Here is a 20,211-nt window from a genome sequence, read left to right on the forward strand (position 1 = left end):
TGGTGCATGAGACTCTCTTGGATCACATCTAGACCAATAGAAGGAGGTCAACAAGCAATGACACAAAATGCATATCATAGCGGAAAATTATAAGTTGGTATCTTTTCAGATAAACCAGTTATAGCAGATGTTTAGAAATATGTATGGATTCAAGGAAAAGCTCTCCCAATAATCCTAACAGGAAGTATCCTTCTCTTTTATTCTCTCACCTCGTGTCAACTCCTACCATTGTAAGTTTGTGTCACCGGCTCCAAAAGCCCGCCTCCCCCTCCCCCTCGCCCATTCCATTCCCCCTTTTTGCTCAATGACGAATTTGTCACCTAAAACCTTATGACTATATCTTTGTGTTATTGTAACCATTAAAATTCTTTTTTTTGTTGACCAAGTAATCAATGAGTAACTTTGTCATTTTTTTGCAAGATATGGTATCTAGGATACCAAATTGGAAGTCCGGTGATATCACTTGATGTTTTATAGTTGGATGCCTTTTTTCTTTTTTACTTTTTGCTTACCTTTTAGTACATTTTCTATATTATCCCAAGAACATATTGCACTTTGTCTTATGTTATTTAGTAAAACAACATTTTTAGTAAGAAGTATAATTAGGTTGTACATTTTGAAGTGGTTGCTATAAACGTTTGTGATAAAAAAAAAAGTGACAACCCACACATACTCTAATCAACTCATAAATTACTCTTAGATGTTGGAAATATATATTTCTTAAAATAGACATGTGATAATAAGAAAATATAAAATGCATGTCGATAAGAACACTAAATAAACCATTGATGTCAATACCTTAAAAAGGAAACATGAAAAACCAAAAAAAACAAAGATAGAATACAGTTTTGGCCTATTTGTTGTAACCACAAAATCTAGTGGCAAATATGTGTTCCACATAATTTACGTTAGTGGTCATGATAAATTATCATGGATATCATTTTCATGATTATATTTGATTATGACATGTTATAATCATATTTGATCGTTACATGATTTATTATAATATTAGTCTGTTTTAATGGATCTTCTGTTTATATAAGTTGTAAGGAAAATGATATATGTTTGTATGTGTGTTGTGTGCACTGTAAGTGAGTGTGTTTGCCTTGGGGACATGAGTTAATAATTACACAAGCTACCAAAAAATGTTAGTATAAGATCATAAATTAAATCATTATTGTCTTTCCTTTGGAAAAAAAATTTAACAATCAGTATTAAAGGAAGAAAGTATACAACAATGGATTAGTGGTTAAAAGGGAGAAAGTAACAACAATATTTAATTATCTGATTTACATTATGCAGGGGCGGCTCAACAAGTTTGGGGGCTCTAAGCGTGCCAAAAGTTTGGGGCCCTTTGGCTATTACTATACTTATGATTATAAAATTTTTAGGGATCTAACTCGCCTATACTTATGATTATAAAAATTTTAGGGATCTAACTCGTTCCAACCCTGGTTCTATAATAAAAACAAATATAAAAGTGAAAGGTTGTTTTTTTTTCTTTCTTTTTAACTAAAGTATGTGCACAAGTAAACACATAAATCAATGAACAAGCCACATAGAAATCAACCAATAAGACAATAACCAACATTCTTTAGCTTCAGGTTACATTACATACTCTGTTTAGGTGTGATACTTGAAGTAAAAACAGAGCAACTCAAGTTGTGTGATTTTATAATTAAAAAGGGAAACATAAAAATCAAGCAGCAAGCCAGCAACGCAAAAACTGTGTGGAAACACCAACTCAAAAAACAAAAATCAAACAGAAACAAAGAAATTGAGCATAAGTCAATGAACAAAGAACAATGAAAAAAAATCAGATAATGGAAAATAATAATAACCCTAATCGGCTATTAACCTTAATAGATAGTCCGATAATGAAAAAATCAAATGAAAACACTGATAACACATACCTTGAATCAGTTCAATGAACAATGGAGAGGCAGAGAAATTCATGATTTTTGAACAATGGAGAGGCAGAGAAATTCATTAGAGAATCCAAGAATGGAGAAGGAAGAAGAACAGTGAGGGTATTTCAACAATCAACAGTTCAGGCAGCCTTACAATGTTCAAGAATCGAGATTGGAGAAGCCTAAATCGACAATTAGTCCATTCAATCAAGTCAATCAGGCAATCAGCGACAACAAGAACTGAGAAGAAAGGAAGAAAAACAAAAGCCAGAACGTCGCATTTGATTTTTGAGGAGGCGTGTGTGTATCGGTAATCAAAGAATAGAGTTGGAGAAAGAAGAAATATCGACATTGAGGGGCCCTTTAAAAAATGGGGCCCTAAGCCGTAACTTAACTTAATAGCACATAGGGTCGGCCCTGACATTATGTTTGGCCAGTTATATTATTTTTGAGTTTCTTTTTGTCATGTTTGACAAAAAAAAAAAAACTTATAAACTTGTTTTTTTAAAGCTACTTGGCAAACCAAACAAGGCATAAGGTCATGTTTGACAAAATAAGCTAGTTTGTTGTAATTTAGCGTTGATAAAACCATAAAAATAGTTTATCGTAATTTATAAAGTAACTTATAAGCTAACTTATTGATAAGCTGATTTATAAGTTAAAAGTTAGTTTTTCAACTATTTTGTTAAACATGTTACACAACGTTTCAACAAGCTTATTAATTTTTTTTAAAAATTCTCCAAAACACTCGTATTAATTATAAAAAAGTTCAATCTTTTATATATTTTTATGTCATTTTATATATTTCTACTAGCTTATCAGTTAGTTTTACCAAACGTTATTATTTATCAGCTAACAGTTAGTTTTTCAGTTATCAGTTAACTTTTCAACTAGTCAGTCAAACAAAAAACATGTTACACAACGTTTCAACAAGCTTATTAATTTTTTTTAAAATTCTCCAAAACACTCAGTATTAATTATAAAAAAGTTCAATCTTTTATATATTTTTATGTCATTTTATATATTTCTACTAGCTTATCAGTTAGTTTTACCAAACGTTATTATTTATCAGCTAACAATTAGTTTTTCAGTTATCAGTTAACTTTTCAACTAGTCAGTCAAACAAAACCTGAAAGATGTTTTATAATTACTTTATCATATTTCTCATCCTATCGAGTAGATTTAAGTCATGGTACGCTAACTTTTTTTTTTTGAAACGGGAACTAACTAACCGACTCCTAAATAACCACCTATGTCACCACTGAGACTTGAACTCATGACCTCTCATATGAGATGGTCACTCCTTACCGCTAGGGCATTGGCCCTTTGGTCATGGTACGCTAACTGAATAACTAAATTTTAATTTTATAAATTAATTTATCAATAATTTATTTCATATTGTTAATAAAAAGAGAAACTATCTTGGAAGCTTTGAATGGTCTCGTCAAATAGAAAATCAAAAAATAAATTTGCTTATACACAACAAATAAAGACTTGGCCTTCTACTATTAAATGTCACTTCTAAAATGTATACATCATATATATATATATATATATATATATATATATATATATATATATATATATATATATATATATATATATATATATATATATATATATATATATATATATATATATAATTTAGTTCCAAAAAATTTATAAACAAAGATCCAAACTCTACTCATGGGGGCGACCTTTAAAGGCTAACTAGGAGTGGTGTTAACATATCAAATATATTTCTTACTTTTTATCATTAATATACGAAAACCCATGTGCAACTGTCTTCCCCATATATCCAAATAAGAGTGTTCAAGATTTTACGATTTTCTTTCCCAATTTGGGTAACCTAATTCAAAAAATTTAAGGGTTTAAACTTTAAACATAATGACGTATTTATATTTTCTTTTTCGTTATAATGTCAATCCTTCCAAATAAATGAAAATAATTTTATCACTTTTCATCTTTTTGTATATTATGTCTCATGATATTTTATGGTAAATTTAGATTAAATTATATCTATGTGTCATTTTGAGATTTTTTCAATTTTATTAAATTTTATATAATACTTAAATGTAATAAATATAATAATAAATGTATATTTAATTCATTAATGCAACTTTTATTATAATTTCTAAATTTCTAAATTGAATCCAATTAATTTAGTTGTTTATTTATTTAAATTATTAGTTTAAATTTAAAAGATAAATGAGTACTTCAATTTTAATAATTAAATATTTTTCTTTTTTTCTTATAAACTTAAATTTTTCTAAATCGTTAGATATTAATGTTTTTTTTTTGGATACACCCATGCAATACTTAAATGTAATAAATATAATAATAAATGTATATCCAATTCATTAATGTAACTTTCCTTATAATTTCTAAATTGAATCCAATTATTTTAGTTGTTTATTTATTTAAATTATTAGTTTAAGTTTAAAAGATAAATAAGCACTTCAATTTAATAATTAAATATTTTTCTTTTTTTCATATAAATTTAAATTTTCTAAATTGTTAGATCTTCATGTTTGTTTATTTTTTTGGATAAACTCATGTAATACTTAAATGTAATAAATATAATAATAAATGTATATCCAATTCATTAATGCAACTTTCTTTTATTTCTAAATTTTTAAATTGAATCCAATTATTTTAGTTGTTTATTTATTTAAATTATTCGTTTAAATTTAAAAGATAAATAAGCACTTCAATTTTAATAATTAAGTATTTTTCTTTTTTCCTTATAAATTTAAATTTTCTAAATTTTTAGATCTTCATGCTTGTTTAATTTTTTGGATAAACCCATGTAACACATAAGTCTCACAACTAGTAAAAAACAAAACACGAAAATTAATAAGGGTAATTTTGTCCATATACATTAAGTTGTTTTACAAAATGGTTAGAGATGTGAACATTCTTGTTTATTAGAATCATGGGTCTTTTTCTTACTATAATAATAGTGAAAAATACACAAAAGGTGGTGTTCATCCTAAATGACAAATATAACCGTATTTGAAATTTTGATTTTAACTAATCTAATTTTCAGTAGCTAAAAGATAAAATTGTAAAATTGGTCTCTGTGGTTTGCAAAAAAACTACGGATAGGGTCCAAAAGTTTCCGACTGGCATGAAAGGTCCAAAATCAGAAATTTTTTGTGATTTTGGTCCCTGATAAATTTGAAATGACATTTTTGCCCTTTTAATTTATTTTCTGCTTTTTTGTTTTTATTGTAATACTTTATTAATCTAAAAATAAAAGAAAATAAAAATAAAAATAAAAAGGGCCCACCCACCCCAATGCTCTTTCTCTCTCTATACACACATGTATATATATATATATATATATATATATATATATATATATATATATATATATATAATGATGAGGTGTTTAATACTTTGTTTTCTGTTTTCCTTCTTAAATTACTATAATATGCTACATGATTCACTTGATTTAATGAATAAATTGTATATTAGGATTGATTCATCCTCAAGATCATACGTTGCAAAGTAGTAGCAATCAGCCAACGTGAAACATTGTCGCCTCCTTTTCCATTGCTATGAACCACCATTGACGAAACCCTAGACGTCGTTTATACTATTGATTCATTAACATCACTCAACTGGGTGATTTCATCCATTCCAATCACTATCTCTCACTACCACCGCCGAAACCAGATATGTGCCACCGTCGTAGAAGGATAGATATGAAGCTCGAGGTCGACGCCATCTTCAGATATGGAAAGAAGAAGCTTCGTTTTTTCAGACCCACAAACACTGTAAACTCATCTGCAAGCGATACCCAACAAAGAAAGCAAAACATTCATCTTCATCTTTTCCATCGAAATATCAAAGATTTGGTGATGCTTGACAGTTTCGATTTTGATTTTCTAGGTTTTGAGTTTTTTCGGTTTGGAGGTTCTTAAAAGCTTTGATGAACACACAATCGAAGATTGGAGGTTCTTAAAGCTTCGGTTTTTTCATTCATTGACTGGATTTAGTTCAAAGTTAGGTTCAATTTGAGTTTAGTTCATAGGTTCAAAGCTAGGTAACTGAGTCTAGTTCAAAGGTTGATTTCTGAGTTTTTCACCCTCGATTTGCAGGTGTATGTATTAATAATTGTATGTGTATATATGTTGAAGAAGATGAACGCATAAAGCATTCATTTTATTGGGAGTTTTACTGATCGATTCAAAAGATGGAAAACTTGATTTCTTCAGGAACAAAAGGATTTCCAGGAACTTGATTTTTAGAAATAGTTTTTCGAATTTCTAGAAACAAAATGAGGTTGAACGGGTGGTGTTGCCCGATGGGAAGGAGAATGGGAAGAGAGATGGGTGTGTGTGTGTGTATGTGTAACACCCGTTTTCCAGAACATATGAGTTAAAGACCTAAAGGGGTCAAAGTTATGGTTTTTTGGAGAAAATTATATGCCACGATGTGGCATGACATGTATTGAATGTGTGTCCTGATGGACGCCACGACGTGGCAAGAAGGTTGCCATAACGTGGCAAGGGCTACAGCCCAAGCCCATGATTTTTTTGGGGTTTCTCCTATATATAAGCATTTTAACTCTTGGATTAGGTCACCTCCTTCAGCCTCCCTCTCCCCATTTCGAAATCCTAGCCTTCTTTCCTTGAAAATAAACTTGGTGGCTTGATATTGAGGTTGTTTACTTGATTTGGTGATGTTGGTTAAGAAGGGAACTTCTTCTTGGTACAAGGAAGCAAAGAACAAGTCTAGATCCATCATCTTCTTCAAGTTTCTGAGTCTTTGGAGGTATAAAGTTTGCACCTTGACGTTGTTCTTGTGAGTTCCGTCTTTATGACCTTTGTTGGTTGGTTTTATTCCCATTCTTGGATGTTATTGGAGTTTTAGGAACTCTAGAGCTTGATATGACCTTCATATGGTCATGGACTTATGTTAAGTGAGAAAAGGGGTCTTAGTTTGTGTGTTCTTGACCCCATGTGCAAGATTTTGTCATATTAAGTGCTTAATGGACTTAGGGTTATAGATTTTGCTTTCGGATGAGGTCCTAATGGATAAAGTTGGAAACTTTATCCATTAAGTCATTGAGATAAAGTAGATCTGAAGTTTTGGGCCTTGATCTGTATGGATTAAGTTATTAATGGAGTTTTGGGACAAACTGCTGATTCCCAAGACGTGGCCAAGGAGGTCCCACGACGTGGAGAGGCCCAAATTCGCTATTGTTCTGGTCATGACATGCCCACGATGTGGCCAAGGAGGGCCCACATCGTGGTGATATCCTGCATGTCGACTGTTTTGTTTGTGCATGCCCACGACGTGGCCAAGAGGTCCCCACATCGTGGTGGCCATTGACTCGCTTGACCGTTGACTTTTATTGACCATTGAGCATTGACTTTTGACCATTTGGACTTAGAGTCAAAATTGGAGGATTTGGATTGTTGATTGAGTATTTATCTCTTTTGGTGTTAAAAGGTCCACAAAATTAAGCTGCGCAAGGTGTAAGAGTGTTGCTATGCTTCTCCAGTTCTTCAGTCCAGGTGAGTTTCTCACTATACCATGTATCCCATTGTATATCCTTTGCATGTTAGGATAGTTATACTATTAGAGTGCAAGTATGTTAGTTGGTTAGGATAACTCCTTGTTATGTATGTGCAATTTAGGACTCTTGGTGTCTTGGTATGCTAGACTAGTAGGGTCTTGCATGTTGATCGTATGATACTGTTATGGATTATGTTGACATGGTAAATGGAGAAGGCCAATTATTAGGATTATGTATGAATGAATATCGAAGGACTTAACTGAGAAGTGGTCAATGACATGATAACTAGGGAATTCTAGTTGCTAAGGATATGGACATGCTAGTATCTGTTTTGTGTTTATGTTACATGATTATATTGTAATGATATCTTGGGTTCTATGTAGTTTAAGTTGGATAGCCTGAGAACTCTTGATTTAATGTCTGATTGTGATGTTCTTGTCTGATTGTTCGCTCTTGGGTGGGTCATCTGTTCGACTATCTATCTGATCCTTGACTACATATGACTTTATGTATTGTATGGAAGACTAGGATATGGCCCTGGACAATTGTATGGAAGACCAGGATCTAGCCACTAGCAATTATATGAAAGACCAAGATCTGGTCCCTGACAATTGTATGGAAGACCAGGATCTAGCACTAGAAATTATATGAAAGGCCAGGATTTTGCAATTGGCAGTTGTATGGAAGACCAGGATCTGGCCCCTGACAGTCGTATGTAGACCAAGATTTGGCCACCAACATTGCAAGGAAAGACCATGATTTGGCCCACAACAAGATGTGACAATAAGACTATGATGTGGCATATACCATCATCCGGGATTGGAGCAAGCTCATTATTTCATGTATGGTTGTTCTGTATGTTTATGTAGATAGGATATTTGGTTGGTCGGTGCTAGGGACGAACACTTTGTGTGGATGTATTGTATGTATGATGAAATATGTTGTATACTGGGGAACTCATTAAGCTTTATGTTTACAGTTGTGGATTAAACATTTTGTAGGTCGTTCGTGAGAAGAGCTCGACAGACTGTACACATGCATCGAAGATGTTCGTTTCCGTAGTTTTGTAAATTTAACTCTGATAATGTATTGTTTCAATCAAACAAATGTTACTCAATATTTTTTGAAGAAAATGTTTAATTGGTTAATTTATTTAAAAAATAAAAAATCTCTTTGTAATTTTTTGGAACGTTACAGAGAGAGTCAAAGAGAAGAAGAAAATAAAAAAGAGAGAGAGATGGGGGGGGGGGTTACTGGTGGGGGATGGGTGGGTAGATTGTTTTTTTTTAAATTGGAAAGGTATTAATATAGATTTAAAAAATGGAAAAAATAAATGAAAAGTGTGAAACAATCTTTTCAAGTGTTCAGGGACCAAAACCACAAAATTTTTCTGATTTTGGACCATCCATGCAAGTTGAAATTTTTTCGAACAGAGACCAATTTTGCAGTTTTGTCTAGCTAGAATAATCAGATTTTCAAAATTAAATATAAAATTATGTTTTTTTATAACAATTTAGTATATATATATATATATATATATATATATATATATATATATATATATATATATGAGATTGAACCTATGACATCATTGTTAGAAACACATTTTTAGACACTTTATTAGCTAAATAGGCTAACTCCAACTTGTAAATATAAAATTATGTTATTAACTTTAACCGTAGTCAAATAACTAATCGGATATTAATTATTTGATTAAATCTATTTTTAAATCGTAATAATTAATAAGTGAAAGCACACATCAAAACACTTTTTACATAACATATCAATTAGTATAATCCTTTTACTAAAGAGTTATTATTATATAAAAATACTTTTAAATAATTAATTTAAATTCTTTAAAAAGGAAATGTACTCCATATAGAAGTATAAAATCTAGGAGCATGTTACTTTCTTGTTTTTATTCTTTTCTTGTCTAGTGGGAACCTCCTTCTTTTCTTATATTATAAGTAAATTTAATAGTATTAATTATTTATTAATATTAAAATTAATTTTAAATTTTAATATAATAATTTTGATATTGTTGGTTTTTCTAGAAAGGGGTCATGGAAACTACAACCTGTCTATTTGTCCTCGTTTGCATCCTCTCTTTCTTTATTCTTTTTTAGCATCAAAAATTTGAAATACAAAAAATGTAAACGTACGATAAGGTAAAATTGCCCACATTTGACGTAAACATTTTAAAAGACTTTTTTAATGTAGTTTGTATTTTAAGACATCATTTTTTATGGTAAACACATTTAATATAGCATTTTTGTCTTAGCTTAGTAATATTTAGAGAAATTAAAAATAAATACCAAAAATTGTGAAGCATATTTAAAAAATGAGCCAAAAAATAAAAAGATCTAGATAATCATCAATTTTACTTGCAAACTTGTTAAAAAGACTGTGTTTTACCATTTCACAAGGTTTTTTGGCAGGGGTGGATCCAATGTACAGTCTGGGATAGCCCGAGATGCCCCTAATTTTTTTTTCAGTAGTGTATTTTTTTTTTTCGGAAAATTTCGTTTTATATAGTGTGTGTGTGTGTGTATATATATATATATATATATATATATATATATATATATATAGGGAAATGATCAAATAATAACACCTAAAAGGTTGAGAACGCGAGAACAGTTCTGGATCAATCAATATATAAGGGCATATTAGTAATTGTATATTTTAATTAAATTAAAATAAAATAAAATTCAATCAAATCCCTTAAATTTAGGATCAGTTACCAAAAAAGAATAAAAAAATCAATTTTTTATTTTTCTTATTAATGGAATATAAAAAATATTTTTACCAAAATTATTTTAAAACTGAAAAAAAAATTATTTTTTTTCTTAAAAAAATCAAAATTTTTCTCCTGTTTCACTTTTTTTTTTCAAAAAAATAAATAGAAATCTAACCCCAAATCAATACATTTGTATTCACAAATGATTTTTTTTTCAAAAAACATGATACTACTCCAATCACAAATGAATACACATCAATTTACAAGTAATCCAATTTCTTTTTTAATCAATTGAAAATAAAGAGTGTAAAATTATCATTTTTTCATAAAAAGAATACCTCTAATCATAAACAAATACACTCATTAACATATGATTGCAATGCTATTCACAAATGAATACACTGCTATTAACAAATGAGTACCTTGCTATTCACAAATGAATAATTGAATATCTCTAATCATAAACAAATACACTCATTAACATATGATTGCAATGCTATTCACAAATAAATACACTGCTATTAACAAATGAGTACCCTGCTATTCACAAATGAATAATTGAATACCTCAAATCATAAATAAATACATTCATTCACATATGAATGCACTGCTATTCACAAATGAATACACTGTTATTCATAAATAAATACACATTCTAACATAAATGAATTCATCAAAAAATAATATAACTTACATCTAAAAAATATAGAACATAATACAATTTTTCATTCCCTTCTAGCTCAAATTCTTCACCTTTAATCTTCTCAAACAACTCCAAAGGACCTCCACAAAACCCATATGAAATTGGTGCTTTTCTCTTCTCTAGAGCATCCAAAATCTACAACAAATATTATAATCGTTAATGAAATGTTACAATCATTAATGACTGAAACTCAAAGCTTACCTCTTGATCTCTATATTTAAAAGTTATTCCATTAAATCTAAAATTATGACATCAAAGAAATTAAAACTCAAAATAGAAAATTATGACATCAAAGAAATTAAATTGTGATTTCTGTTAGGAGTTCATATATGATATGGATTGGAGTGATCTTCGGTAACGATGATGTGGAAAAGTTTAATACCTCGATTGTCTTCCCATCATAAGCATCAATCCATTTTCCTCCAATTAGACCTTTGGTTCGCCATAATCCATAACTCTTGAGCCGATCAACAATACTTTCTGTTTCCGTGCTCATCTGAGCCATCCGAGACTCCATTTAGTGAATTCATGAATCTATCCAAAAACCCTAAAAAAAATTAATAACAATTAGAGTAATCGGTAATGCACCTGGCGACGAAGAAGATGCGTGGGGGAGCGGCTGTTGCAAAGTGATGAGTGTGAGAGTGAGATTGAAGAGTGGTGAAATTTGATCCTGCTGCTGCTACAATGAAAAACCCTCTTCTACCTCCACGTATTTGACACCTTTGTACAAATGGCAAAAGATTCAACTTCCAGCACACCACTTATTGCTTCTCCCTACACCAGTTGGATGATACAATTGATAACAAGAAAAAATTGAAATCCCACCAAATCCCTTCCGTCACAAAAGGCTACTCATGGATCAAATTTCTACGGATAATGAAGCTCAGATCTAATATGTAATATGTCTTTGTATTTCTTTTTCTCTCGAACGATCTCTACCCATCTGTTGATATAGGCATGGAGATGATTGTTGTGTGATGATGATGGTGACGATGGTGTTGCTAGGGGAATCAACTATCAAGATGGCAGTGGTGGTGTTTTTGTATCTTGTGCAGCGACTAGGTTGAAGAAAACTTAAAAGTCGGCAGTGGAGAGATGAGAGGGAAGAGGCGGATGTTTTTTTAGTCCTGGCTTCCATCGATTAGGGTTTAAAGGAAACGAGAGAGAGAGAGAGAGATTTTAGGAGTTGATAAAAATAAGATAAAACCTAATGACTATAGTACCCTTTTAGGTAATTAGGAAGTTACAGTTTAATCCTATGACTTTCAGAATTTATATAAATGGCCCGTTAATATTAACCTTTGATTTTAAAATTTAGAAGGCTTAGATCTGTTCTCGCGTTCTCAACCTTTTAGGTGTTCTCATTTGATCCTACTCCTATATATATATATATATATATATATATATATATATATATATATATATATATATATATATATATATATATATATATGTTTAGTGAAATAATAACAAAAGATGTAGTTGGTTCAGGGAACTTTTTTTGGATATTGCAAGTTCGAATCTTCTTTCTAACATTTATTTTCGTAGTTGCATAAAAGGATTTTATATAGCATTATACGGATTTTATACTTATTATATTATAATGTTGTGATAATTAAACACAAGTATTGAATTGTCCAAGTGGTAAAGCGTTGAACTTTTAACTTTGATGTCCCTATTTTGAATTTCGGCCTTGACACGGATGAATTTTATTTTATTTTTATCAGTTTTTATCCTATATCCATTCAACTTATTTCTTATTATTCTAAAATTGTCCTACATCGGTCATAACATGAAACATAACTCATATACATTTGTTATATAAGCAACACAAGCTTCGCAATTCTCAGCAAGTTAAATTTTCAAATGGGTTTTGGTTTAAACCCGAAACCGAGTTTGAAAAACCGAGAAACTGTAACACACGGAATCTTGAGGAATAATTGTTGGGAATAAATCCTCTTTCTAAGGTTGGACACAACGGTTTGGAGGAACCAACATGACGTGTTTAGATTTGAAGAAACGCGACTTTCATTAAGGTCAACACGGCGTGTTATGCCTTTACGTGGCGTGTTGGCGGCTGGTGGAGAAAACCCTAACTTTTAGGGAGTTGCACCCTATATAAAGACCTTAAGTCCTCATGGCTGGCCTCCTTACCAGCCTCCATTGCCACTAAAACCCTAAAATCGATCTGTGAGTCTCTTGGTGGTGTTCTTGAGCTAGTAAGAAGTTCTTGGTGCTCATTTTTGGTCTTTGTGAAGGAAGAGGAGATCTTGAAGTTGCTTTGCTTGGTGAAAAGGCTTTGGATCCATAATCATCATCTTGTGGGAAAGCTTTCTGAGGTATCAAGTTTGCATCTTGTCTTATAGATGTTTAGATCTCTTCATATTGTGCTTTTGGTCCCTTTTTGGGTTGATGAGAGAGTGAAGTCGTTTAAGGGCTTGTTATTCCAAATCTGAGTTTGTATTGGACTCCTTGAGCATAAAGGTGCAAGCTTTATGAGATAATTGGTTACATGCATGCATTAAGTCACTTATTAAGTCTTTTTTAAGCTTAAGAGCTTCATTTATACATGAATGAACGTAAAGTTGGCAACTTTACGTGGTTTTCTAGCTTAAGGAAGTCATATCTATGTTTTGGGCCTATGTCTTTATGGATTAAATGCTTATTGGTTAAGCCCTTGCACTATTAAGCTTTATGGATGAGTTTTGAACTTTTTAGGTGGTCCCAATGGATAAAGTTGGAAACTATATCCTTCTGGACCACATGAGGGGCTAGATCTGAGCTTTGGAGCTCTTGGTATCGGAGAAAACAACTTAATGTGTCAAGCTGTTGAATCTCGGGCGAACACGGCGTGTTCAAGGGGCAACACGGTGGGTGGTCGGGATTTTTCCTGACTGTCTGGATGCTGGCAGAACAAGTCGTGTCCAAGGGGCAACACAGCATGTTTGGTCAACATGGGCTGTTGACTTTGACTTTGACCAAAAGTTTGATCAGGGTTGACCATGAGATATGTTGGGTCATGTTTGGGCCTCAGTCTTGGGCCAAGCTAGATAAGAGGTAAATTGGTCTTTTTACCCTAAGTTTGGATTGAAGGATATAGTTTCGATTCTAATTGTTAATTGGGTGTTATTTGATATTGATAGTTTAGAGGATTGACGGTCCAGCTGTCAGGGGTTATCAATGTGATTCAACAGTGTGAGGTGAGTCTCCTCACTATTCTATGGGTCGAAGGCACCAATGTCAGCCCTATTGGTTTATGTATTGTAGGAAGACCAGGAGGTGGCCCTTGGAATTTATATGAAAGACCCAGAGGTGGCTCCTGGTAGATCTATATGAAAGACCAGAGTTTGGACTCTGGCAGTAAAGTAGATAAGTAGTTGTAGATTATATGCTAGTTGTCTTTGTGATGCTTGCATGGAACACCAGGAGGTGGCTCCTGGAACTTGTCTGTAAGACCCAGGGTTTTGGTCCCCAGCTTGGCAAGGAAAGACCATGATATGGCTCGTGGCATAATGACAAGACTATGGTTGGCACATAGCACTTTCTATTGCATGTTTGATATGTATGACTCGTATGTTATGTATGGTATGTGGTATTCGGGGGACTCACTAAGCTTTGTGCTTACAGTTGTTGTTTATGGTTTCAGGTACTTCTTGTTCGAAAGGGAAGGGCCCGACTTGATCGTAGCGCATACACCTATATTTTCCGCAACTTTGAGATTTTGGGATTGTACTCTGATAACTGTATTTATTATAAAATATCTTTAAGGATTTGTTTAAATGTAAATGGATGTTTTGATTGTTTTAAAAATGAAATTTTTACCCTCGTATTTCGGGATGTTAAGAAAACCGAATCCATCGGTTTGGGATACCCATTTACTTTGACACTGGCTCCGTCACTGTTTTATGGAAAAACGTAACTCCCAACTAAATGACCCCAATGAGGAAAACTTTTGGTTTTTTGTTCTCTTTTTGTATACTCTCCGCATCTATGAAATCAATTTCGCAGAATGACCTGGGATCATTTATTTTCCGTTGAAATTGTGGTATGGTTTAATCTTGATCTCTTCGTTACAAAATCTGACATTCACACTATAAATATGACATCTATATTGGAGAAATCAGCATCTAGACGAATTGTTCTAATTTTTTTTATAAAGTATTCTTATATGGATTCATAGATAGTAGTGTTAGGCAAGATTTGGTTGAATTTATTGATAAAAGTCTGAGGTGGATTATTAAGTAAAAAAATTTAGAAATAAATTATCATCATAAATTAAAATTATACATTAGAATTTTATTTATGGAATTCCACATTTTACATAAGACTAAATCTTTTTATCTAAAAAACACATGAATAAATATTAATTTCTTAGTCAACAACAACTCATGTGTAACGACCCAATTTTTTTCACAGAAAATTTTCATTTTTGAATCATCAAACATATTCCCATACATTAAGAAATCCAGTTATAATTGTTTTCAAAACATAAGTCAAATACAACTTTTATTCCAAACATCAGAGTGTCCCGTGAAAGCGCCTGAGAGAGAGTGCATGTCGCGCCATCACGCCTTACCCTTGACCTTGGGATCTGAAGTACCTAAAACAAATCCACAACCTGTAAGCTAATGCTTAGTGAGTTCCCCAGAGCATACCCCACACAATCCACATATCATATTAGCTATAAAAGCTACCTCTACCACATAACACATATCAATTAGCTATAAAAGCTACCTCTACCACATATCACATATCAATTAGCTATAAAAGCTACCTCTACCACATATCACATATCAATTAGCTATAAAGCTATCTCTACCATTAGCCACAAAGGCTATCTCTACCCTTAGCCGTAAAGGCTATATCTACCCTTAGCCGTAAAGGCTATCTCTACCATTAGCCGTAAAGGCTATCTCTACCATTAACTACCAAGGCTACCCCTTCCATTAGCTGTAAAAGCTATCTTTACCACGTATCAACACATAAATATGCCACACACCTCTACACAACAAATATACCAACTATCACAAAATGGGTCGGCCTTGGTGCCTTAGACCCATTGGTATGGTGAGAAAACTCACCTCGAATGCAGAAGCTTCCTGAAAGAAATCCTTAGCTGCTGCTCTGTCCTCTTCCTGAGCTATCAATACCGATCAATATACCCAATTAGCAAGGGGCCCCAATACCATAATCCTTAATCCATGCATGGGGGTAAAATGACCATTCTACCCCTAGCCCAGTATGATCCAAACTAAGGCCTAATCCCAAAACAAAAGCCCAACACTAGGTAGGCTTTCCAAGCCCACTAGTGGCCCACTAATGGCCCAATTTGCTAAATTGGACCCAATCCCTCTAATAGGCCTTACCTGAAGCCCAAACATATTCTTGACCCAAAAAATCTGACTTCTGATGGTTCACTAAGGCCCACAGGCCCAAAGTCCACTGTGTGGCCCAACCCGAGGCCCAAAACACTCCAAGCCCATAACTGATGAGTACGCGGAGCGTACTCCCTTGTACGCTAAGCGTACTGGCTGAAGGTGGTGTACGCTGCGCGTACCTGCATGTACACCCAGTGTACTCCTCTGTTAAGCTACTGTTACATTAAGTGCTTAATACTCCATTCCAGCAGTTACAATTACAGATCCAAGTCCTCTTCGACGTCTTAATCCATAAAGTTGATTACTTGGTGGCTTGCAATCCACCAAATGATCCCAAACTTGAAATGTGACAACAAACATCCATGAAAAGGGCTAGATCTCATGCATGGCCACAAATGAGCCCTAAAGATTGAATCTTTACTGCTTATGGGACTCATATGATACTAAGGGTGGCAACCCTGGACTTAGAAATGTGTTTGAGTCATAAAGATCCATTCTTGGGATCAAAAGAGTCCATAAACTCATCCTAAGAGAGATCTAAGAGATTAATCATCAAGCTCAAGACTTTATACCTTGAAAAGGTCTGAAGTAAAGCAACAATCTCAGATCTGAACCTTCTCTTTTGCACCAACACCTTGCCTTGACCTTTGCTTCCTTGAAGGGTGGATTCAAAACACCGAAATGCTTTCACAAAGCCTTCCAAGCTCCAAGAACACTCAAAGAAGATTAGGGTTTTGTGAAAACTGTCTAAGGGTGAGAAAGAGACTGACCCTTGATGGTATAATGTTCTTTATATAGTGGCACACCCTAAAAATTAGGGTTTAGGGACTCTGAGCGTACGCTGGGTGTACGTCTCCAACACCCGCGACCACTTATCCCCTCTACGTTGGGCGTACCCCAGCTTACGTTGGGCGTACTCTTGTGCTGGCCACCTTGCATGCATGGGATCTCCTTGCCACTTTTCTCCACTAAGGACCAATAATGTCAATAACCTCAAAGTACTATAACTTCTTCATTCTAAGTCCGTTTCCTACGAACTTCATATCCACGAAAAGGTGGTGAGAAACCCTACGCTCCCAGCTCAACACCCGGACCCTACAACATTCCGAATAAGACCCGAGACCCATAAAAGGCCGAATCGACAGATTATGCTTATACCCTTGGCCTCCGAAGTCGCTACCGAGCATCTTCTAAACCAGGTGTTACATCATGTAAAAAATTCGTCTACGATACACTTTTACCTAAGTTATTAGCAAACAAAAATGTAACTACTTATCCCAACATTCATACATTATGGTATTATAACACCCGTCTCCCAAAATGGATCATTATATGGCATAAAGGAATCAAAGGCCTGGTTTTTGGGAAAAACCATATGTCACAACGTGACCATATGGAGGTCACAATGTGACGTTCCAAAGTATGGACGCGTTTCTGGATGGATGTCACGACGTGACAAGGGTATGGTCACTATGTGACATTAGATGCAACCCAAGCCCACGATCTTTTAGGGTTTTCTCTGTATTTAAACCTCTAATCTCAGATTCAGGGCTTCATTTCCAGCCTTCATCACCCTCTAGAACCTTAAAGAAAACCCTAATACCATCTTCTTGACTTGTGAGCTCACTCTTGGTGTTTTCGTGCACTTGAAAGGAAGAAGAAGTCCTTTATGGTATAGAGAACCTCTTAGCAAGCTTGGAGTTTGTGTTTGAGCCATTTCTGGACCATTGTAAGTGTTCAAGATCCAAACTTTATGTTGATAGCTTCTAGATCTAAACTTTTTGTCCTTTTTTCTTCATGCTGTGGAAGTTTGGATGAAAGAATTCCATAATTTTGGCAACTTTATGGGCCCTTGAGGTCCCTTGAAGGTTGTATATGTTGGATCTGAAGTTTGGTTAAGTTTAGAAGACATTCATGTGATTATAGTTCCATTTTTCATCATTTTGACCTAATATGAGATCAAGACATGTATTGGACATGCTTGTCTAAAAAGCATCGATTTTTAGAATGATTTTGGGGTAAGAAGGCCCTCTGGAAAGTTGGAATGGATGACTTAAAGGATTAAGGGATGAATGCATTAAGTTGTCCCAAATGGCAGCAGTCACGACGTGACCATATGAATATTATATATATATATATATATATATATATATATATATATATATATATATATAATATTCCTTTTTGGTTTGGGTTATTTGAACCCTAATTTGATTTGTCTTGTTTTTAATGATTTTTGGAGGTTTGACTCGAGTAAGGTAGATTCTTATCGTTCTTACTCTAAATGAATCAGCCTAGAGTATTCTAATAGGCAATTCCATTGTCTAACTTAGTGTGATGTGTGCTCATATTGAAGACTTGGGAGCGGGGTAATAAGTATCATGGGCTTTTGAGAAAGTCATGTCATGTGTGGTTATTTAACCTATGTTATGGGAAATAAACCTCCTACCGAGAGTGCATCAAGGGGTGAAGGAGTAGCAAAAGGGAATCATAGCTACAAAGACTCCAACATGTGTAGACCACCAAACTATGAGGAACCCTGGACCCGATGGTGTTGCATAATTGGATAATTCAGATGACTTCATATGCTTGTCAGTGCTTGGAAAGTCGGAATGTGAATTTCACAATAATTGCACTCAAGAAAGATGCTTTAGATTGGTGATTGGAACCAATGAGAGCATGGAACTAAAAGTCTTGGAAATGATGATATGGGATAAATTATTGGAAATGATGAATGAGAGTTTTTGTACCAAAGAAGAGATATGTGAGCGTGAAAGGAACTTCATGGATTAATTAAAAGATTGTCGTAACATAATAATTCAATATTTTCCCAAACCTTCCTTAAGTCTCTCCAAGCTTCCAAAACTTTGAATTAAGAGGGAAGAGATGTTTGGACGGTTTAATTCAATATTTCCCCCTTTGGCTAACCCTAACACAAAATAACTCAACATTTTTGGACCCAAGCCTAGATAAGTCAAAGTCAAACTCAAGTTCCTATATTTGACAAGTTTGGCCCTTTAAACTTCAAAATTTTCTATTTGACCCAAATTAGCCTTCATATTAACTTGAAACTTTTAGATCCATAAATGAACTTAAAACGTATAATGAGTCGAGTCATGTTTTATAAGCTTTTAATCTAAATTTTTATGGAGATTTAGAGATGTATATACATGTTAATATTTTTTGGCTGAGTTTAAATCGAAGTTACTTTATTTAATACAATTCTTATAGAAAATTCAAATTATTTTGAGCATGGGGAGTCAACTTCAAGAAATGAATTTTTCGATTATTGAATGGAGGTTGAACTTGTCACTATTTGTTAGTACTACATAAGTTATAATCGATTTATAGAGGAAGTTTTTAATTATTTTTAACTTTTGTTTTAAAAAAATTTAAATTAGAGAAAAAAATTGTTTGAGAATACGATCTTACTATTTCCAGATTCTTAGTTTTTATCAGCTATAAGTTTTTTTTTTTTTTTTTTTTTTTTTTTTTTTTTTTTAAACCTAATATAAAAGTGTTTTTTTGGCACTATTACTTGTCATTCATAAAACATAAAGTGCTTCATATATTTTTAATATTGTTTTTAACTAAATCTCAAGTTATGTGATTTTGTTTGTATGTACGTTTTTTTTTATCAATGAAACACTAAAACATTCATAATGATTTACTCACCAAACATACATTGAACCTAAATCCACACATGGAATCAAACCCACCGGCACATGTGGTCATCAAAAGCCATCTCATACCCATCGCCCGACCACATTTATTAACTAAAAACCATAAAATATTTTGTAATAAGAAAAAGATAATATATATATATATATATATATATATATATATATATATATATATATATATATATATATATATATATATATATATATATATATATATACGGTGAAATTCAATAGAGAACCATAATTAACCAAGAACCAAAGAAC

This window comes from Lactuca virosa, chromosome 7 (assembly GCF_052849685.1).
Source record: "Lactuca virosa cultivar CGN04683 chromosome 7, Lactuca_virosa_CGN04683_v6, whole genome shotgun sequence".
NCBI classification, from domain to species: domain Eukaryota; kingdom Viridiplantae; phylum Streptophyta; class Magnoliopsida; order Asterales; family Asteraceae; genus Lactuca; species Lactuca virosa.